Source organism: Hyla sarda, chromosome 6, assembly GCF_029499605.1.
Source record: "Hyla sarda isolate aHylSar1 chromosome 6, aHylSar1.hap1, whole genome shotgun sequence".
NCBI lineage: Eukaryota > Metazoa > Chordata > Amphibia > Anura > Hylidae > Hyla > Hyla sarda.
In genome coordinates, this window is record NC_079194.1 from 213,105,218 (window position 1) to 213,129,384 (window position 24,167).

A 24,167-nucleotide genomic window follows, 5' to 3' on the forward strand; every position below is an offset into this window, starting at 1 on the left:
TGGGATGCTGGCACCAATTTTTTGGTTGGACTGGATAAGTAGTGCTGCTTTATTTTGGGATTATATATATATATATATATATATATATATATATATATATATATATATATATACACACACACACACAAACATATTGAAACTCTTTTAAATTATCATATTGTAAATGTAAGTGTTTTGATGTTTTCCTATAGAAATAAGCATGTAGGTTTAATCTGGCCACATATAGTTGTCCGTCAATAGTTACAGTATTTTTCATTTAATTCGCCATTAACATGCTAGGTGACTTGGCCAATGTACATATGATTTCTTTAAATAATAAGAGGTTAGTGTATCTTCTCATTTAAAGAAAAATAGGGTCAGGTGAGCACCTCTCAACAATCTCTTTTCTACAGATCCCAGTACATTCTGCTAACCAATAACTTATGTCTATGGCTATGCCCATGATGACATATACCAGAGAAGAGGACTGAGTAGGAAAAATATTACAGTATAGCCCAAAAGTATACATGGATCTCTGTGCATCTGTATTGACCATATGACCATACAATGTTATCTGGAAATGGATGGAATGCAAATTCACTGTATTTGTATTTATCTTTAAGTTATTATGAATTACATTGTGAGGTTAAAAAAAAAAAAAAAAAAAGAGAGTCCATTAAATTCAACCTTAAACTCTACTGTGTGGATTCAGAGGAATGCAAGTAAAATAAAAACCCTAAGAGGCTGATGCCAATTGCCCAATCAGAGAGAAAGTCTCTGGATCAACATTCTAACCCTATAACTTTTATATTATATTTTTTTCCAGAAAAACATCCAGGCCCCCTTGAGCTTGTTTATTGAGTCAGACATCACAAAATTATGGGGCAGAGGGTTCTTTCCTCTAAAAATACAGTGTCATGGTTACCAGGCTAGGTATAAAAAGATTACAAGAAAGATCTTTTTAGTGACTTCTAATCCTAAAAACATAATTAAGCTTTTAAGGACGCCGGCGTATGCATATGCCCTCCATCCCGAGTCCGTAAGGACGTGGGGCGTATGCATACGCCCGTGGGAATTCTGGTCCCCGCCGCTAGCCGGTTGGGGACCGGACCGGGATGCCTGCTGAAATCATTCGGCGATCGCATGTCGGCGACCGCAGAAAATCGCATGTCAATTCAATAATAATTCATGGCAACCCCCCGTTCTGCCCACCCCTGGATGTCGAGGGGAACGTGGGGAGAAGATGGAGGCCGGTACCTGGAGGAGATGATGCCTGGGGACCCCTGATCGTCACTGGAGACTGCTAGATCCTGGCTCAGGTAGGGAAACTATGTGGGGGGGGGGGGGGAATGAAAGTGAAAGTAAAATGATCTTTACTGTGGCAACCACTAGGAAGGCCAAACTGCAACTCCCAGCATGTCCAGACAGCCAAAGGCTGTCTGGGCATGCTGGGAGTTGTAATTTTGCAACATCTGGAGGGTCACAGTTTGGAGACCACTGTTACAGTGGTGCCCAAACGGTAGCCCTCCAGATGTTGCCAAACTACAACTCTCAGCATGCTTAGACTGCCCAGGCATGCTGGGAGTTGTAGTTCTGTAACATCTGTCCCTTCAGATTTTGCAATTTTCATGAAATTTTTGAAAATTGCTGCTCTACTTTGAAGCCCTCTAATTTTTTCACAAAACAAAAATATGTCAATTTTATGGACAAGTGGACATATTGCATTTGTGAAGAAAAATAAAATGTATTTAGAATATCCATTTTCCTTACAAGTAGAGAGCTTCAAGGTTAGAAAAATGCTAAATTTTCAACATTTTAATGAAATTTGGGGATTCTTCACCAAAAAAGGATGCAAGTAATGCCGAATATTTACCACCAAAATAAAGTAAAATATGTCACGAAAAAACAATCTCAGAATATTCGGTAAAAACGTTTTTGAGTTATTAATTCGTAAAGCGACGGTGGTCAGAATTGCGAAAAGGGTTCAGTCCTTAAGGTGAAAAAGGGCTGCGTCCTTAAGGGAATAAAACCATGGAGGGATAAAGAAATTTACCACAATTAATTAATTAACATTAAGGACTTAAAATAATCTTTGTTTTTGCACTTTAGTTTTTTCCTCCTCATCTTGTAAAAATCATAATGCATTCAATTTTGCACCTACAGACCCATATAAGGGCTCTTTAAAACAATCTGTGGCGAAACAAAAAAAATTATTTGTGGGGTGAAATGGAAAAAATAAATAACACAATTTTTCTACTTTTTAGGGCTTCCATTTCTATGCAGTGCACTTTTCGGTAAAAATGACACATCATCTTTATTCTGTAGGTCCATATGGTTACAGGGATACCCAATTTATGTAGGTTTTTATTTTTATTCTACAAAAAATTACTAAAAATTAGTATGTTTAAAATTGTCATCTTCTGACTCCTATAACTTCTTTTTAATTTTTTCACATACGGGGCTATATGAGGGCTTTTTTTTTGTGCCATGGTTTTTATCAGTACCATTTTTGTTTTGATGGGACTTTTTAATCGCTTTTTATTAATATTTTTATGGTATATGAAGTGACCAAAAATTCAAAATTTGGGTCTTTGGTATTTTTTTTACATGTATGCCATCGACCGTGTTGTTTAGCTAACCTTATAGGTGTATTTTAATAGTTTGGACATTTACGCATGTGGCAGTACCACATATGATTTTTTTTTATTATTTTATTTTATTTAAGCTGTTAAGGACCCATGAAATACAGGTACGTCATGAGTCCGCTCCCATTCTATAACGCGGGGCCACGGCATGGCCCCACGTCATAGCAGGTCGGGCCTGGCCTCTAACAATGGCCAGGACCCGTGGCTAATAGCGCGCGGCACCGTAATCATTAACCCTTTAGACGTGGCGTTCAAAGTTGAACGCCGCGTCTAAAGTGAAAGTAAATCATTGCCGGTTGGCTCAGGGGGCTGTTCGGGATGTCCGCGGCAAAATTGCGGCATTCCGGACAGTTGTGAGACAGCAGGAGGGTCCCTTACCTTGCCTACTGTCGTCGAATGAGCAGTCAAGCGGCAGAATCATTGATCAATAGTTTCCTATGAGAAACCATTGATCATTGTGAAAGATCAGTGTGTGCAGTGTTATAGCCCCCTATAGGAGCTATAACATTGTAAAATAAAAGTGAAGAAAAAGTAAATAAAGGTCATTTAACCCCTTCCCTAAAAAAAAGTTTGAATCAAAACCCCTTTCCCATTAAAAAAAACCTGTGTAAATAAAAATAAACATATGTGGTATCGCCGCATGCGAAAATATCTGAATTATAAAAATATATTGTTAAATCAAACCACACGGTCATTGGCGTACTCACAAAAAAATTCAAAAGTCCAAAATAGTGTATTTTTGGTCACTTTTTATATCATGAAAAAATGAATAAATAAGTCCTATCAATACAAAAATGGTACTACTAAAATGTTAGATCACAGCGCAAAAAATGAGCCCACATAACGCCCCATACGCGGAAAAATAAAAAGGTTATAGGGGTAAGAAGATGACAATTTTAAACGTATACATTTTCCTGCATGTAGTTATGATTTTTTCCAGAAGTAGGACAAAATAAAACCTAGGTAAGGTATCGTTTTAATCATATGAACCTACAGAATAAAAAGGTGTAATTTTTACCGAAAAATTTACTGTGTAGAAACAGAAGCCCCCAAAAGTTACAAAATGGCATGTTCTTTTTTCTATTTTGTCTCACAATTATTTTTTTTTCCATTTCGCCGTAGATTTTTTGGTTAAATTGACTGACATCATTACAAAGTAGAATTGGTGGCACAAAAAATAAGCCTTCATATGGATTTTTAGGTGCAAAATTTTAAGAGTAATGATTTTTTTTTTAAGGTAAAGAGGAAAAAACGAAAATGCAAAAATGGAAAATCCCGGGTCCTTAAGGGGTTCAAACTTTTATTAGGGAGGGGGGCTTATTCACATTAATTCTAATTTATTTTTACTTTTTGTTTAGCCCCCTTAGGAGGCTATATCATGCAATCTTTTGATTGCACACACTGATCAGTGCTATGCCATAGCATAGAATTTAGCTAAAAATGACAAAGAACCAAGTGCTCCATGGTGTATTAAAAGAGTAACTTATCAAGCAATTTATGCACTGAAAAAGGAGGCTCACCTGTAAATGTTGTGTACCCACATACACAACAATGGTGAGCGTATGTAGTGTCCACAGACAGCCGGCTGAGCAGGAGGTGTATAGAGGCAGACTTCAGACAAAGGTGCCGGCTTTCAATGGCGCAGGTCACAGAAGAAGCATGGATGAGTAAAAGCAAGGGTAGTTTATTCTCCCAGCATGCAACGCGTTTCACTGCAACAGCAGCTTCATCAGGCATGACAAGAATCTCATGAATGGTAAATTTATCCAGAAGGTGAGAGGACACGTCAGAGTAAAAGGGGAGGGGGGAGGGGAGGGGAGGGAAGGAGGGCCAGGGAAAAACGAGGTGGGATAGGTAAAGGGAATAGGACTTAGACGTTCTCCTCACCAATGGGCAAATTCTAACCTTACAAATATATATACAGTATTAAAAATGTTTTTACATATAAAAATATATGACACAATTATTAACTAAGATAAAATGATAATAATGATGATAATAATAATTAAATGGGAATGGGAAGATAGAGAACGGTCGTGAGTTTAACGAGCATTCTCTATGGTCTCATTCAGACCATGCGGTACCAAAGTAGACAGAGTAAAAATCCAATAAGATTCACGGTTAATCAAATATTGAAAACGGTTAGGTTTTGAAGATGGAACAGATTCAAGTATGATTAACCGTAAAAATGTTGGGTCACTTTTGTGAACAACGATAAAATGACGTGACACACTATGCAGTGTAAATTGATTCTTAATGTTTTGATCTATGTTTGGACATATGGCAACGCACAGTTTGAATCGTGCGTCCAACATATTGTAAATTACAGCTGCAAGATAACAAATATATTGCAAATTGGGTGTTGCAATTTAAACATTGCTGAATTTAAAAAGTTTTTTTGGTATAAAAAGAGGAAAATTTTGCCACAAATGGATCCCTCATGTTGCAACACAAACAACGGATTTTATTGCACGGCGAGCAACCCCAGGTAGAGGAAATAGCGGAATTATTAATAGATGGAGTACTTTTTAATCTGTTGGGGGCTAGTAGATTTTGAAGATTTTTCCATCTTCTGTAAGTAATGCCCGGCTGTGAAGGGGCTATATCCTTGATGATCGGAGCATTCCGAATAATGTGACAATTTTTTTTTCAAAATACTATATATTACGGGGGCCACTCTATTATAATTAGTAATGAAATTATATTTGAATTTATTTTCTTTTTTATCTTACTGTTTAATAGTGGTAGTCAGATTTATCTGTGTTTTATTGTTTACTTTGTGGTATGCCTGTGTTAATAATGAAACTGGATAACCTTTTGATAGAAAACATTGTTTTAGTGTTTGTGCCTGTAAAGAACAATAGTAATTGGTGGTACAATTCTTACGAATTCTGAGGTATTGTCCATAGTGAACTCCTTTTAACCAACTGGGATAATGAGCACTGGTATAATCCAAAAAACTATTAACATCAACGGATTTAAAGTGAGTTCTGGTATGTATCTGTCCCATATTATTATTGATTTCTAAGTCCAAAAAAATAATATTTGTGAAGTAAAAATTTATACTAAACTGTAGACCCCAAGTGTTTAAATTAAGATAATTGACAAAATCATGAGCTTGTTTTTCTGTGCCTGTCCAAAGAAAAAATAAATCATCAATATAATGCTGGAAAAATAATATGTATGGTGAAAAGATCCGAGACTATGCTATGTGGACGGTCTCGAAAGCCTCCATAAATAAGTTAGCATAACTGGGTGCGAAGCACGTCCCCATAGCACAGCCTCGGATCTGTTGGTAAATTATATCATTAAATGAAAAAATATTGTGTTTGAGAATGAAAGAAATAGATTGTAACAAAAAAGATGCTTGGTCAGAGTGTAAAGAATTATCACCAAATAAAATATCCTTTATAACTTGTAAGCCCAAATCAGTATTAATATTGGAATATAAAGAACAAACATTGAGGGTAAAAAACGAAAATGATGACGGTGTATTGATTTGTTGTAACTCAAAAATGAATTGGGAGGAGTCTCTAAGGTAAGATGGTAAACTTAAAACATATGGATGCAAAAATAAATCAACAAAATGGGACAAATTAGATGTAAGGGAGGAAATACCAGAAATGATAGGACGACCGGGGGATTAACAGAATTTTTATGTAATTTAGGTAAGTAATAAAAATTGGGTAGAGAAAAATGTTTAACTGTAAGAAAAGTTAATTCTTTTTTATTAAAAATATTTTTATGGGATGCTGCATTGATGTTATTAGTGTAAATCTCATGAAAATTTTGTGAAGGATCAGACGGAAGAACAGTATAATAGTTTGTGTCAGAAAGGATTCTACGAGCATCAAGGATATAGTCCCCACGATCAAGAATAGTAATCCCACCCCCCTTATCGGCAGGGCGTATAATAATTTGGTCATTATTTTGTATGGTTTTTATAGCGTACCATTCCATCTTAGTTAGGTTATCATTACTAAGAAAATCAATATCTTGTTTCCTAATAGAATTAAATTCAGTCATAACAACAGAATAAAAAGTATCCCAATAATTCCCACGGTGATGTAATGGATAAAAGGATGAACTGGGTGTAACACTTACGTATTTAAAAGGTGTAGTGAGGATATTGGATGTATCATTCTGAACAGGGGATGACTCCTCGACTCTGTTCACATTAGACTGAATGGAGAAATGTCTAGTGAGGGTAAGTTTTCTAATAAATTGGATATATACTGTATATATATTTGTAAGGTTAGAATTTGCCCGTTGGTGAGGAGAACATCTAAGTCCTATTCCCTTTACCTATCCCACCTCGTTTTTCCCTGCCCCTCCTTCCCTCCCCTCCCCCCCTCCCCTTTGACTCTGACATGCCCTCTCACCTTCTGGATAAATTTGCCATTCATGTGATTCTTGTCATGCCTGATGAAGCTGCTGGTGCAGTGAAACGCGTTGCATGCTGGGACAATAAACTACCCTTGCTTTTACTCATCCATGCTTCTTCTGTGACCTGCGCCATTGAAAGCCGGCACCTTTGTCTGAAGTCTGCTTCTATAGCATAGCATTTATCAGTGTTACCGGCGCTCTGCTTCTCTAGCCTGCTGCACAGGCATGGAGCAGTAGATCGCCGATCGGACAACGAGTAGGCAGGTGAGGACCCACCCACTGTCCAATAAGCTGATCGGGACATCGCGATTCTGTCATGATAGTCCCAATCAGCTCCGCTGAGCTGCTGGGATAGTTTTACTTTCAGATTAGTTTCAATTCTAAAGGGTTAATGCCGGGCATCGGCCCGATCGGCGGTGCCTGGCATTAGCAGTGGGTCCTGGCTGCCCGTACCGGTTGCCGTGTCTCCACGCTCGGCAATACGCGGACACCGGCTCATCACCGAGCGTGGAGACACGGCAACAGGTATGCGATCTTTGAGGAAGCCGGAGACCGCGATATCACCATAAGAAACACGGAGGCACTGCATTACGACAGTAGGTCTGAACCTAGAATAACTTTTATTAATATACAGATTGTACTGTTTCTTATGCCATTGAAGATAAAAGTTACATTGATAAATAGTAACAGGAAGCAACTTATGAGGATACCTGCAGCATACCCAGACACGGTGTGTTTATGCTTTATTTTTCTGTTAGTTACAGCGTCCAGCATTTTTGTGAATGAGAAGCTACCTATACGTATACAATTGGACATTGCTGCAGAATACCTATATAGCACTTTTAAGTAAGTGACAAATCATCCTCGTATATATATTGTGAATATATGAGTCACCACCTGCACAAATGGAGTATTTTGCATATTAGTTTATTCATTTATAATTTATTTGCTATTTTCAGTGGAATCCCTTACCAACTTTGAATACTCCCCTATCAACTCCCACACTCAGGACAAAACTGATCATCACTTGTTCAGTAAGTCGTCTCATACCATCTTTATATTTCTTCCTGTGCGTCGAGTCGCCAATACTTACTGTTGTTATATATATATATATATAATGTCTGCCGCAAAAAGTTATATGGCCATGAGAAAGCAAAAAACCTTTAGATGTTATTCTGATAACACATCCCATTAGAAGGAAATTCTACACATGTCCTTATCAATTAATATGGTTACAATCCTTATTATAAATAAGAATGTTTGGTCATAACATACAAAAATGTAATTATTTGTTGTATAAATAAGATGGTTTAAATCCCCATGTTCTAAGGCTTCTCATTGGAGCCCAACACAGAGCTGTAGGAAAAGGGACCTCCAAAAAGGTGGCATATTGTATTAAATATCCCTCTTTCCAGGATTCCCAGTAGACTATGAATGGTCTATAAGTTTGTGCACATCTTTATGACACAGTCCTCAAGGAGATACATCCCTATGCAACCAGGCAGCCCACTGCTCTGTACTGACAAGGGGCGATAACCCCAAAACAGCTGCCTACAGATTGGTCATTTTCTTCTGATGAAGTGTCTGGCTTTGCTACAATCCCCAGTCATGTCTTAAGGTTTCTCATCTGAGTCAGTCACTGACTTGTAGGGAAAGCAACCTTCAAAAGGTAGCATCAGTGTGTTATTTGCATATCCTTCTTCCCACAATACCCAGTGGAGCAAGAATGGCCTATAAAAGTCTCCACACATTTTTATTAAACATTCCTTAAGGAGAAACATTATTTAGATTTAATCTGTGTAGAAGAAACAAGTGAGATGACGATTTGACGTCCTGAAAAGACGCTATCAATGCATTTACATAACATGTTGATAGCTACAATAATTGAAATAAGGAGGTTGGTAATTTGTTGACTAGTAATAAGCTTCTGTAATCACTCACAGGTCTAAGTAGATGCCTGCAGTTTCCAACTGTTACAAAAGTAAGAGACATTTAGATGGGCAGACCTAGGTCTGATACAAGCAATACAAACAAACTGATTGTTTTTAATTAAATTAGCCATTTACATGGCTCAAAAGTGGGGCAAGGGCCGCATAAACAATCACTTGATCATTCATGAGAACCTTCACATTCATCATTATTAGTCACCCATCCCCTGTTTATATAGGGAGATGTTGGGCCAGCCAACAATAACTTTTAGGGGGACACCCTCCCAACAATCAGCCAGTGAATGAATGATTGCTCATTTGTCAACTCATTGCTGGTTATTACACATGGGGGAAAAAATCCCCTATTCTTGAGGTAATTGCCCCATGTAAAAGGTCCTTAAAGGGGTTCTCCAGTGCTTAGCTATCATGCCCCCTCCCGTAGGCTTGCATTGAGGGGTGGAGCATGACGTCACACGGGGGCGCAGGCGTGACGTCACACGCCACCCGCCATGTGGGCAGAGCGAACACGCTCAGGGGACGGATTACAAATGGGGTGCCATGTGCAAGATCCCGGGGGTCCCCAGCGGCAGGACTCCCGTGATCAGGCATCTTATCCCATATCCTTTGGATAGGGGATAAGATGTCTAAGCACCGGAGAACCCCTTTAAAAATTATCCGTCAGAAATCATTCTTAGACTACATAATAAACATAACTTGAACGTTATGGCCAGAGCTTTTTTACTATTGTAGAGGGAATGCAAACATGAATAAATTAATATATTGGCTTAAAATGCATTACAATTTATGGCTTTATCATTTTTCTTCTGAATTAGGTTACAAGTGATTATAATTATTACATATGTAAACTGCTCTAATCTATCATCTATTAACAGATAGCCCCTCAAAATCTAGAAGGTCGACTTTGACTTACAGAACAATTAACAAGTTGTATTAACATGTCATGGTATCACATGAATCATGATGAGGTGGCTTCCTAAGAAAAAAAAAATAAAAAATTAAAAAAATGATAGATAGATTATATATATATATATATATATATATATATATATATATATATAGACACCTATCTATCCTTTCTCATCCTCTACTGTAGAAGTGCCCATTTTCCAACTCTACAATTTTGTTGGGTTGGAGAGCATAATTTCATGGCTGTCATTGGGAAGGTAGATGGGAACAACATAAGCTAAAGAGCCTATATTAATCCCTTAAGGACCCAGCCAATTTTCACTGTAGGACACGGCCATTTTTTGCACATCTGACCATCTGATCTGTCACTTTAAACATTAATAACTCTGGGATGCTTTTACCTTTCATTCTGATTCCAAGATTGTTTTTTCGTGACATATTCTACTTTATCTTAGTGGTAAAATTATGTCGATACTTGCATCATTTCTTGGTGAAAAATTCCAAAATTTGATGAAAAAATTTAAAATGTTGCATTTTTTTTTACTTTGAAGCTCTCTGCTTATAAGGAAAATGAATATCCCAAATAAATTATATATTGATTCACATATCCAATATGTCTACTTTATGTTTCCATCATGAAGTTGACATGTTTTTACTTTTGGAAGACATCAGAGGGCTTCAAAGTATAGCAGCAATTTTCCAATTTTTCACAAAATTTTCAAAATCGAAATTTTTCAGGGACCAGTTCTGTTTTGAAGTGGATTTGAAGGACCTTCTTATTAGAAATGCCCCACACATGACCCCATTATAAAAACTGCACCCCTAAAAGTATTCAAAATGACATTCAAAAGGTTTGTTAACCCTTTAGGTGTTTCACAGGAATAGCAGCAAATTGAAGGAGAAAATTCAAAATCTTCATTTTTTACACTGGCATGTTCTTTTAGACCCAGTTATTGAATTTTTACAAGGGGTAAAAGGAGAGAAATATTCCTAAAATGTGTAACCCAATTTCTCTCGAGTAAGAAAATACCTCATATGTGTATGTCAAGTGTTTGGCGGGAGCAGTAGAGGGCTCAGAAGGGAAGGAGCGACAGTGGAATTTTGGAGAGTGAGTTTTCCTGAAATGGTTTTTGGGGGGCATGTCACATTTCGGAAGCTCCTATGGTGCCAGAACCGCAAAAAAAAACACATGGCATACTATTTTGGTAACTACATCCCTCAAGGCACGTAACAAGGGGTCCAGTGAGCCTTAACACCCCACAAGTGTTTGACGACTTTTCATTAAAGTTGGACGTGAAAAAAAAATTTTTTTTCAATAAAATGCTAGTTTTCCCTCAAATTTTAAATTTTTACAAGGGGTAATAGGACAAAATGCCCCCCCCAAATTTGAAACCCCATCTCTTCTGAGTATGGAAATACCCCATGTGTGGACGTAAAATGCTTTGCGGGCAAACTACAATGCTCAGAAGAGAAGGAGTCACATTTAGCTTTTCAAAAGCAAAATTTGCTGAAATGATTTTTGGGGGGCATGTCCCATTTAGGAAGCCCCTATGGTTCCAGGACAGCAAAAAAAAAAACAACATGGCATACTATTTTGGAAACTACACCCCTCAAGGCACGTAACAAGGGGTCCAGTGAGCCTTAACACCCCACAGGTGATTGACGACTTTTCGTGAAAGTTGGATGTGTAAATGATTTTTTTTTTTTCACTAAAATGCTAGTTTTCCCTCAAATAAATTTTTTTTACAAGGGGTAATAGGACAAAATGCCCCCCAAAATTTGAAACCCCATCTCTTCTGAGCATGGAAATACCCCATGTGTGGACGTCAAGTGCTCTGCTGGCGCACTACAATGCTCAGAAGAGAAGGAGTGCCATTGAGCTTTTGGGAAAAAAAAAATTTTTGGAATGAAAGTCAGGGGCCATGTGCGTTTACAAAGCCCCCCCGTGGTTCCAGAACAGTGGACCCCCCCCACATGTGACCCTATTTTGGAAACTAAACCCCTCACAGAATTTAATAAGGGGTGCAGTGAGTATTTACACCCCACTGGCATTTGACAGATCTTTGGAACAGTGGGCTGTGCAAATGAAAAATTACATTTAAATTTTCACGGACCACTGTTTCAAAAATCTGCCAGACACCTGTGGGGCGTAAATGCTCACTGCACCCCTTATTACATTCCGTGAGGGGTGTAGTTTACAAAATGGGGTCACATATTGGTATTTATTTTTTTGCGTTTGTCAGAACCGCTGTAAAATCGGCCACCCCTGTGCAAATCACCAATTTAGGCCCAAAATGTAAATGGTGCGCTCTCACTCCTGAGCCTTGTTGTGCGCCCCCAGAGCATTTTACGCCCACATCTGGGGTATTTCCGTACTCAGGAGAAATTGCGTTACAAATTTTGGGGGTCTTTTTTTCCTTTTAATGCTTGTGAAAATAAAAAGTATGGGGCAACACCAGCATGTTAATGTAATTTTTTTTATTTTTTTTACACTAACAAGCTGGTGTAGCCCCCAACTTTTCCTTTTCATCAGGGGTAAACGGAGAAAAAGCCCCCCAAAAATTGTAGTGCGATTTCTCCCGAGTACGGAGATACCCCATATGTGGCCCTAAACTGTTTCCTTGAAATACGACAGGGCTCCGAAGTGAGAGAGCTCCATGCGCATTTGAGGACTAAATTAGGGATTGCATGGTGGTGGACATAGGGGTATTCTACGCCAGCGATTCCCGAACAGGGTGCCTCCAGCTGTTGCTAAATTCCCAGCATGCCTGAACAGTCAGTGGCTGTCCGGAAATGCTGGGAGTTGTCTTGCAACAGCTGGAGGCTCCGTTTTGGAAACACTGCCATTTAATACATTTTTCCTTTTTATTGGGGGGGGGACAGTGTAAGGGGGTGTATATGTAGTGTTTTACTCTTTATTATGTGTTAGTGTAGTGTAGTGGTTTTAGGGTACATTAGCACTGGCGTGTTACGGTGAGTTTCCCGCTAGGAGTTTGCGCTGCAGCGAAAAATTTGCCGCAGCCCAAACTTGAAGCAGAAAACTTACTGTAAACCTGCCCGTGTGAATGTACCCTGTACGTTCACATGGGGGGGGGGGGCAAACCTCCAGCTGTTTCAAAACTACAACTCCCAGCATGTACTGACAGACCGTGCATGCTGGGAGTTGTACTTTTGCAACAGCTGGAGACACACTGGTTGGAAATCCTTCAGTTAGGTTCTGTTACCTAACTCAGTATTTTCCAACCAGTCTGGGAGATGTAGTTATGCAATAGCTGGAGGTACGCAACTACAACTCCCAGCATGCCGAGACAACTGTTTGCTGTCTGTGTATGCTGGGATTTGCAGTTTTGCAACATCTGGAGGGCTTCAGTTTTAGAGAACACTGCAAAGTGATCTCCAAACTGTGATCCTCCAGCTGTTGCAAAACTACAAATTCCAGCATGCCCAGACAGCAAACAGTTGTTTGGGCATGCTAGGAGTTGTAGCTTTGCAAGATCTGGAGGGCTACAGTTTAGGGACCACTATATAGTGGTCTCAAACTGTAGCCCTCCAGCTGTTGCAAAACTACAACTCCCAGCATGCCCAGACAGCTGTCTAGGCATGCTGGGAGTTGAAGTTTAGCAACATCTGGAGGGCTACAGTTAGAGACCACTGTATAATGGTCTCAAACTGTACCCTCCAGATGTTGCTAGGCAACTCACCGGCTCCCATCGGATCCAGCCGCACGTCATCGCCGATCTCCGTCGCCCGCAGCCTCCGTCACCCGCCCGGATCGGTAAGTGGATCTTCGGCGCCGGTCTCCTTTCGTTCCCCGTTCTGCCCCGCCTATTGTGGGTGGGCAGGACGGGTAAAATGAAAGTTAACCCCCTGCCCCAGATCTGCTATTGGTGGTCGAGTCTAGAGCACTAATAGCAGGGATAGGAGGGGTGGCACCCCTGCCACCTCACCCCTATGCCTTCAGGGGGATTGTGGGTGTCTTAGACCACCGCGATCCCCCTTCTATTCCGGGTCACTATAGACCCGTAATGACCCTGAATCGCGCAAATCGCAAGTTTGAATTAACTTGCGATTTGCCGCGATCGCCGACATGGGGGGGTCTGATGACTCCCCTGGGCGTTTGCACAGGATGCCTGCTGAACGATTTCAGCAGGCATCCCGGTCCGATCCCCGCCCAGCGCGCGGCAGGGGCCGGAATTCTCCATGACGTACGCGTACATCATGGGTCCTTAAGTACCAAGGTGTCATGACGTACGTGTACGTCAGGGGTCCTTAAGGGGTTAAAACTACAATCCAGTTGATCGCTTCATAGCCATGTATGATGGTTTGAAAAGCTGAAGACTAAAATAAAGTGATAGATATTTCAAGAAAAAAGGCAAATTTGTGAAATTATGCATTTTTCTGAATATTAATATTAGTCTTCTTCCATATAATTATTTCAGATGGTGATAATAAAAATGCTTAAGAAGCTTATTAATACACATAGTCTTACAAAGGAAAAAAAAAACCTTGAAAGGGATGAAGCCAGTGGTGTTCACCCTCTCCCCTCACTTTAAAAAGCTTTACCCTAGGCTCCTTTGAAAGGCATTTAAAGGGGTACTCTAATGCTAGACAGCGGAGTACCCCTTTAAAGGACAGTGGATAAGATGTCTGATTGCGGGGGCGTTGCTGCTAGGGCACCCCATGATCTCCTGCAGCACCCAGCGTTCTAAACAAACACGGGACCCTACAATAGTAGCTATGATATCATGACCACACCCCCTTGTGATGTCACATCACACACCCCCATTCATTTCTATGTCCATAGACATGAATGGAGGGGACAAGGTGTGACGTCACGAGGGGAATGGCCGTGACATCATGATCACAGCCTCTGGCTCTGAGCATTTTGAACAAAATGTTCGAAACGCTGGAGCACCGCAGTACAACTTTCACATCTTCTACCAGTAGCATATTTTTAACACCATACATCTTAATCTCAAGGATTTAAGCTGCATCTATTTGATTTTTGTTTCTTTTAATTGCCTTTAAAAATTCATAACTCCAGCGAGTCAATGTGATTAGGGTCAATGGATCTCTGTAACAGAGTTATGGGATTTGGTGCCATTAGCCTGCAATTTTTTTTTTTTTTTTTTATCTATGATCGCCCTCAGATTTGTTTTTCTTTAAAGACAGATCCTGTACCTATGAAATGTAAACATGTTAGCAAGAGCCAACAAACATCTTTAAGGTTAAACTCAATTAACAACATCTGCAAGAAGTAACAATGGTTGAAAAGCGGAATAAAAAAGGAGCCATTATCTCAAGGGCCAGAACAATTCAGAAAACAAATTAGTCTTTGAGTGAAATAAGAACTGGGTTAGGAATACTCTTCTGAACAGTTAGCATGCGAATGTAATTACTGAAGAAACTACTGCTAATCAGCTGCGAACTGTATCCATTAATTAGTATTTGCCCTAGAGAAATTAGGAAAATTGGTAACAATGTTAACACTGCAATGTACTGATGAGGGATACGAGGCCCTCAGCATTTAGACTAGCAGGTGGTTTCAATGGTCCGTCTAATTTGAAAAGCATCCACCTGAAGTACTGTGACATATCTTCTGCATCTTTATCAGTCTATAATTAATAGCTTATAATTTAGGAGCAGTGTGATCAGCTGGGGACCTACATATATATCTTACAGCTTCCTGGCAGGAGTTCTCTTTTACTTAAGAATAATATTGTGGTTGTCTCAGGGATGATTAAAAAGGATTCACAAAAGACATAAGCTTCGCTGGAATGTAAGCAGATTCCCCTTAGGATCCAAGAGCTCTCAGCTGTTAAGAAAAGCAAATGGCCATATTTTCTGCATGTGGTTTTCTTTTAATTACCTCGCAGCTCGCTTGGTGTACACCGGACCGGTTTATTATGTCAGTTACAGCTAGGTAGGTTTTTAGAAAAGAGGGCTCATTTTTTTATTTCCTGCCATTAGAACACACAGGCATATTTTTATATACTCCTAAATGAGATAAAGCGGTACTGAGCGGGAAAACATACATCGGCCCGTGTTCTTCATTACCTCTGCTTTGTAACACAGTTAATCAGTGTATGTCAGCGGGAAGATACCCATTGGCAGTGATCTGAATCCTTACCAGTTAGGAAGATAATGTACTGCCTAAAAGAGAGCGTATGGCTTTTTTTTTCATGCTGCTTGATTTATGCATTTATTTAGAATGTAAAAGACCATGTAAAATATAAAAATATGATAAAATTCAAGATATTTACACTTTTTCTTTTGAAATCATGGTTCCTTATTTAAGAAAAGACATGGGAATGTTTCCACCAGGTCCCAACTAGTTCAATCAAAAGGGCCTATGATAATGTTAGATACTTTTATTAGCACCTGTTTGGGGTAGAACCTGTTGCTAAGCAATGCCCTGATCATACAGGGATCCTCTACTTTGCTAACAAACAGACTAACAACAAATTTATATGACCCCCCTAAACCTGTCATATAAAGTGTTCACTAATATTTATCCAAATGCAGTTTTATTAGCAGTATCCTCAGAAACGTAATAATGGAAAAATACAACAATAGTAATGATAAAAAAATACAAAAAGGTAACCTAAAATATAAAGTGCACTTATTAATTGTAATGTCACGCTAAAAATGCTAAAACTGGCTAAATGAAAAAAGAAAATTATGTATTTATCAAATCAGTCTGACCTATATAGATCGAGGTTATCTTTATTGTACTCTATATACTGCCATATAGTGCTCCTTACAACACAGTCATTTTTCTAGGGGTATATAAAGGTTATACAGTGTAAAAGTCTCTAGTATATATTATTTTATGTTGATATTGTTGTCTGTAATAATTGACTATTACGGATGAAAATGCACACACATGAAATAACCTAAAGCGGTGTCTAAGGTAGCTTTACATAAACAGAAAAAGGGGCAAATCTTTCCATTATATTTTAGGACAAAAAAATGGCAAAACAATATATAGGAATATAGGAATTTACTTAGCTTAATTTCTGTCTTAGACTTTTTTAGACACCTTTATTCAGCATTTGTGTAAATTTTTTCTTTACAACTTTTGCTTTTTTTTAAGTTTTTGACATAAAAAAATGGATTTGGCCAAAGTGTTGTGGTAATTTAGGCTGTCTTTACATGTTGTGTTTTTTGCATATTTTTACTGCAGTTCAATATTACAGCAAAAAGTGTGCTACTTTACCGCGCTTGAGCAAATTGCTGTAAAAACAGGTGGTGGCAAAAACATAGCACAAAAGTAGTAAAGATGCAGCTTGTGTTTGCGCAATACTTCACTACTCCAACAGGTAGTCACATGACAAGAAAAAGTGAATTATTAATAAAAATCATGCAAATTCCTCTTTATGTGTGCACCCAACCTATATTGCCATTATAGTAGGAGAATTAAGACTCTTGTTGTAAATGTATAAATAAACATTTCTTTATTTTGAAGAGATCTTCTTCCTATTACCCATCACTAAGGTAGAAACCTATACATGGGTATAATTGATCTCTCGAGCAGATAAACATCAGCTAAATAATGATCCATATTTTTGGTTTGTCATTTTCTGCAAGTAGATAAATCTTAATAGTGCACATACTGCAGAAACATTACAGTGTGTTGTCCACCAACTCCTGCAATAGGTTATAAATAAACTGATGTATTATGTCCCAGCAGCAGGAAAATTGATCTGTTTAACAAAACATCTCTAGAGCTCAATGTTCTGAATGTAACCAAGCACCTTTTTCATGTGTACAAGAAACAAAACCATTCTGTAATGGAACAATATGTTTCTCCCTCTGGTCTATATGTTTGATTGTGTTATTTCAGATAAAAAACAAATGTTTAACCGGTGAATGTGAAGTGACCGGGTGACAATAATTGAGAATCGGCATTACAAATTTCAGTATATAACCACTAACTCTGCTCTAGGGTTCCCAATGATTTATTCTCATTTCCAATGTTTTCTCTGTTTCCAATAAATTGTCTGTCAAGCACAATAGAAACAAGAGGCCAAAAACCATAAAGCTGCAGAGAGCTTTATGTACCGAATTTTGCTTTACAGTAAAGTATAAGGTCTTGCACAATGTATTAATCAAAGGTTAAGTCAAGGTCATTGAATCTGTGTCAAATACTTAATATTTTATAGCTAACTATATCAATGTCAGCTTCCTTTATTGTAGAAGGGGTTGTATTCAGGAAATAGCACCACTCACGCATTGGCTGAGCCTGGTACTGCAAGTGGTACTAAGCTGTCAAACTAAACAGCCCACAGATTACTATTTATTGCTACATCAACAGGGCCTGGTTAAAGGGGTTATCCAGGAATAAAAAAACAGATAATTTATTTCAAAGACTGCTTCCCGTCGGTTTCCAGGTTGGGATTGGCTCTGCAGCTAAGTTCCATTGAAGTGAATGGAGCCAAGGTGTAATACCACACCCAACCTGGAGACAGACAGGGAACGGTCTTTGAAAGGAAATAGATCTGTTTTCCGATTCCAGGATAACCCCTTTAACACATGGTTGTATTTGTTGTTTATTTTATCACACATAAGCTGTCCAAAAAACAGTAGTCTTTTTTCCAATTATTGAGTACAATCAATTCAAAAAATTGATGGTAATGCACATATTGTATTTTTTAACAGCCATTTCTGAGAAAAGCAGTGATTATTGCAGTAAAATACATATTTTTGAAGGTACAAAGATGAGACCAAAAACAATTTGTGGACAGGTGATACTTTAAAGTCTATTACAAAATGCAGTAAGATACATTGGCCTATATTTTTCAATTGTCAGAGCCCATAACAACCAATCACAGATCAAGACCAGCTCTGGTAAAATGACAGCTGAGCTGTGATTGGTTGTTTTTGCCTCCTACAGATTGATAAGTCTGGGCCGCTATCTATCAAATGTTTTGGTTTGTGGCCTTTTCTAAGGTCAGTTGTATTTAAAACAACACACTTTGGGCATGGTGTTCTTTTTTCCTATTAGCGGTGGGGGAACGAGGGAACGAGGAATTAGCGGTGGAGGAACGAGGGAAGGCAAGAATAGTTTTTGTATTCTATTTTTAAGAAGCCTGATTAGAATTATTTAGAAAAATTTTGCTTTAGGTGAATTAGATGCAATTCTATGCACAACCCATAGACAATTAGGCTTGTAAAAAAAAAAAAACACACCATTTTCCTTGACTGTATAAACCCCTATAAGGGTACATTTATAAGGGCAGATTTAGAAGAGAGTCTCCTGCAGCAAGTTTAAGCTGTGGCGGATTTTACTTCAAATCCACTGTGGCTTAAAGGGGTATTTCAGGCATAAACTTTGTTTTAATATATCAACTGGCTCCGGAAAGTTAAACAGATTTGTAAATTACTTCTATTAAAAAATCTTAATCCTTCCCATAGTTATTAGCTTCTGAAGTTGAGTTGTCGTTTTCTGTCTAACTGCTTTCTGATGACTCACGTCCCGGGAGCTGTGCAGTTCCTATGGGGATATTCTCCCATTATGCAAGGGATATTCTCCCATCATGCACAGCTCCCGGTACGTGACATCATCGTTGAGCAGTTAGACAGAAAACTTCAGAAGGTAATAACTATTGGAAGGATTAAGATTTTTTAATAGAAGTAATTTACAAATCTGTTTAACTTTCCAGAGCCAGTTGATATATATAAAAAAAGGTTTTGCCTGTAATACCCCTTTAAACTTGCAGCGGAAACTTGCTGCAAACTAACTTCTAAATCCTCCCATGTGAATGTAATCTGTCTTGTTTCCAGAGAAGGAAAAGTGTATTCAAAAGTAATGGGAAATATAAAATGACAGACATAGGGTCTATTCACATGTCAGAATTTCTGCTTGCGGAAATCCACTTGCAGTATTACGCCTCAAATTAAAGCCCATAGACTTCCGCACTCCTATTCAACCTTCTGAAATTCCACTTATGGAATTTCTACACAGATTTTGCACCAATTCCGCAAGCGGAAATTCAGTAGTCAGAATGTGGAATCCCATAGAAGTCTATAGGCTTTAATTTGAGGCCGAAATTTCACAAGCAGAATTCCGAAAGCAGAAATTCTGCCATGTGAATAGACCCTTAGGCTAGGTTTCCACACACGTTTTTTTTTTCTGGCATTTTTCGGAAAACTGCCACTACAGTTTTTGAGCCAAATTTAGAAGTGGATCCAGGAGGAAGAAGTAGTATAAGTCCATCCAAAAAAAAAACCTGTGTTGAAACCTAGCCTTATGCTTCTCCTTACTCATGGATTCACTTCTGGCTTTGATTTAAAAACTGCAGTAGTAGTTTTCCAAAAACTTTTCAAATGGAAATCCAGCTTAAGGTGTTTTAAAAAAACAAAAAAAAATTTTTGTGGCAGTTTTTATTTCAGTATACTTGGACCAAAGGAGCATACTGTAGGATGAATAGGAAAATATAATGGAAGGAAGAATACTTCTTGCTGGATCCATTTCTGACTTTAGCTAAACAAAACTGCATCAAATCTGCAATAGTAGATTTTCAAAATAAAAAATAGGATCTAATAACAGCGATCTACAAAAGCATCAACATGAATAAAGGCTATATGTAATTGACATGTTTATAACAAAGGCAACAGTAATATGAGCGCTCTTTCCTTTATAAAAAGTAATTACTCTAAATAAAGCAACTTATCCATAGCAACAAACATAGTTTATGTAACCGAGACTGTGTAAATAAGATGCAAAAGGGACTTGCTGAAAATAGCTGAAAGATTTCTGTGAGATCACTGAGCTTTAGATCTATATAAATATTCTATGTAGACTTGTAAACATTCACCAGACTCTTCATAAAACCCAACAACGGAGGCTGAGGGTAGACATAAAGTCAATGCACACTCAAGAGCTTGGGAACAGAACAGCTTGGATGTAGTAAACACAACATATAGGAGACAGATGGACTGCCACTATAGTACATTAAGTTTGGTCTGACTAAATCAAGAGTATTTTCTTTCTTAATTAGTTTTATTTAAGAAGTTAAGTTCATTTCCCCAGGAGTGAAACAAGAACCGCAGTTCTTTATTTCGGAGTGTCTGCCTCGAATTATCTGAATTTTTTTTTCTTTTCTTTTTCCGAGTGGGGTAATGTTTGGATTTAAGACAGACATTTGTTAAATATCAAAAACCTATTTTTATTTTTTTTTTCATTGTAAAACGTAGCATAAATGATATTTCCCCTACCTGATGGCTCATTTGCTTAGTGTAAGTTTGTTTGTTGGGAGGATAGCATTAATCCACCAGATGAACCAAACCTCATACAAAGGATATATTCTCGAATGTATTCAGTTTATGCTAGAAAAAACTGTTTAGAACATATGCAAAATATCCATCCATAGGACCCCATGTACCTAGTATATAAGCCATAAGAGTGTCATCTGTAGAAAAGTACAGTCTACTGGGCAGAGGTACAACTTAAAGATGTTGGGCCCCAGTGAAAATTTAGAAACAGGGCCCCTCAACTATAATGCTTCATTTAAAGGACTTGTCTTTTCAAGGAGAAACCCTGTTTTATGGGCCCCATCAGGCTCCTGGGCTTGGGTGCACCCCCTATAGTTACCCGCTACATTTCTTTTTATCACAGTAGTTAAAGGCAGATGTATGCTATGGTATGCCTATACACTGACATACATCAGAGGATTATGATGTACCCCCCCAACAGGTAAAATAATCTGTGCATGAACAGAACTAAAGCCATGTACGTAGACTCTGTATGGTAGCACAAACTCTCTAGGTCCCTATGATGGATCACTAGGAAGTCCATTCACACTTACATGGAGTCTCTGTCCAGCACCATGTTCTATTCTAGAATTAAGGCCACATTGTTAGTGTACTGATACATAAAACCACTATAATAAGGGCCTATTACACAGTGATTATTAGCCAAACAGGCCAATATCGCTCTGTGTAACAGGCCAAGTGATCATCTGATAAACAAGGAAATACATATGGGGGAGATTTATCAAAACCTGTCCAGAGGAACAGTTGCCCAGTTGCCCATAGCAACCAGCTCACCTCTTTCATTTTTAACAAGGCCTCTGCAAAATGAAAGAAGCGTTCTGATTGGTTGCTATGGGAAACTGGGTAACTTTTCCTTTGCACAGGTTTTGATAAATCTCCCCCATGGTCTTCTTTAGCCCTATTAAAAAAGTTGTCAGCAATTGACCACACATCTCTCCACGTAATAGAGAAAGTGCGGCTGATGACAGCAAAACGACAACAAACCATCCAGTAATCATGTGTGCAGCCCCCCCCCCTTCACAATAATATGTAATAAGCTCTGTAAACAAGCACAGATCTATGAGAGTGGCACTCTTTTACAGCAGGCCATGTGATAAAGACAATTTGGGGGAGATTTATTAAAACCTATCCAGAGGAAAAGTTGCTGAGTTGCCCATAGAAACCAGATTGCTTCTATTATTATTCAGAGGCCTTTCCAAAAAATGCTGATTGGTTGCTAAGGGCAACTCAAACGTTTCCTCTAGACAGGTTTTGATAAATCTCTCAAAATATGTTGTGTTAAAGAAAAAAAAGGTCCTGTTACACCTATGTAGACACATTTTGGTTGCAATTTTCATAAATTAAATAAATAACCTCTAATCTTGCTTCTACGTATTTTTTTTTTCATTTCAAAGTAAATGTGTGTTATAGAGCTACTCTAATAATTCTAAGGCACATTTACAATTTACGTAGTCAACATAATTGCATACTCTACTGTACATATTTTATAATGTGCTCAAAATACCCATAACTCCCTATAAGATGTCATTTCCAATGCACTTTAGAAAAAGGTAATTGATGGAAAAACAAGCCATGTCACTGTCTAATCGCTGTTTAACAGAATGGCTGATTGAATGAAATGACAAATTCAATTAATGGTGAATGCTGGGTTTAGCTAGTTTGATGGGAATCCATGTGGATGGAGGACGATACAAACAATACACCTTCTAATTAAAAGATGGAAATCTGAACTTGTTCTGCTGTTGTGTGCTTAAAACCTACAATCTGTCCCAGGGTCACACACAGAAGACAGGCTGGAGAAATAAATGGGGTGGGGGGCAGCTGACAATGGGTGGACAACCTCAGCTTCAATAAACACAAATGTACTCGATGCTGAATTTGTTATTTAGTGCTTTGGGCTTGCATTGACATTGCAAAAGGATGAGTTTACAAAGTCCAAGATAAGTATAAAAGAAGTTTCTTTTTTGAAAAGGCACCTCCTTTTGTCTGTGTACAATGCCTGGGATTGCATCTCGATTCCAGTGAATGTTACTGCTGCAATACCACATACAGCTCATAGACTACTTTCATCTTTTTTTCTGAAAAACTAGCAGAGCTGCTTTTCTAATACTGTAAAAGTCAGTACAATTTGGGAAAGGTCCTAGCACAAATTTTGGTCACCCCCACAAAACACCAGCATTACCATGATTGAGAAGCTTGTACATAAGTTTTGGAATTGTCTTGTTACCACCTGGAATAATTACAAGTCTTTGTGGATCCCTAATCTTTAAGAGAACTGTTGGTCAATATAAATAAATAATAAAAACAAATAAATACATTTAATGTACCATTTTGTGGCCCCCAGTGTCCTGATTCCAGCACTGTTCTTATGTTGTTGCTATGCCACTCCCCAACCCATTCCCAAAATGTTTTATTTGAGTGATTATCTGCACTTTTTCCTAAATAGTCAACAGGGTGTGAACTTAATTTCCAAAAAGGGGTGTGAATGATAGGCCCAGAAATAAGAATGAGGCGGAAGGGGAGAAAATCTGGCTCAGGGATGTGTAATTATGAGGCTGAGGGGGAAGGAGTCAGGTTCAGTGGGTTTATGAGGTTGAGGAGCAAGAATCAGGCTAGGGGATGTGGACTTGAGGTTAAGGGGGACATGAATCAGGCTCAGGGAGTGGGAATATGAGGTAAGGGGCATGAATCAGGCTCAGGGAGTGGGAATATGAGGCTAAGGGGCATGAATCAGGCTCAGTGGGTATTAATATTAGGCTGAGGGGCATGAATCAGGCTCAGTGGGTATGAATATTAGGTTGAGAGGGCATGAATTAGGCTCCGGGATGTAAGTATGAGGTTGAGGGGCATGAATTAGGCTAGGGGATGTGAATATGAGGCTGAAGGGTGGGGGAGTAACAACAAAATACAGACATTTGAATTATGGCACCCAAGGCTGTAAAATTATATACAAAAAAAATTTCTTCATATTGAGCACAGATTCTCTTTAAAGGGGTACTCCAGTGGAAAACTTTTCATTTTTAAA

At 38.5% G+C, this 24,167-nt stretch overlaps 1 protein-coding gene across 2 annotated transcripts in view; it reads right to left on the reverse strand.

Moving 5' to 3' along the window:
- TOX3 (TOX high mobility group box family member 3) overlaps positions 1–24,167 on the reverse strand; it is a 130,151-nt gene that overhangs the window by 41,770 nt on the left and 64,214 nt on the right. The window lies entirely within an intron of this gene.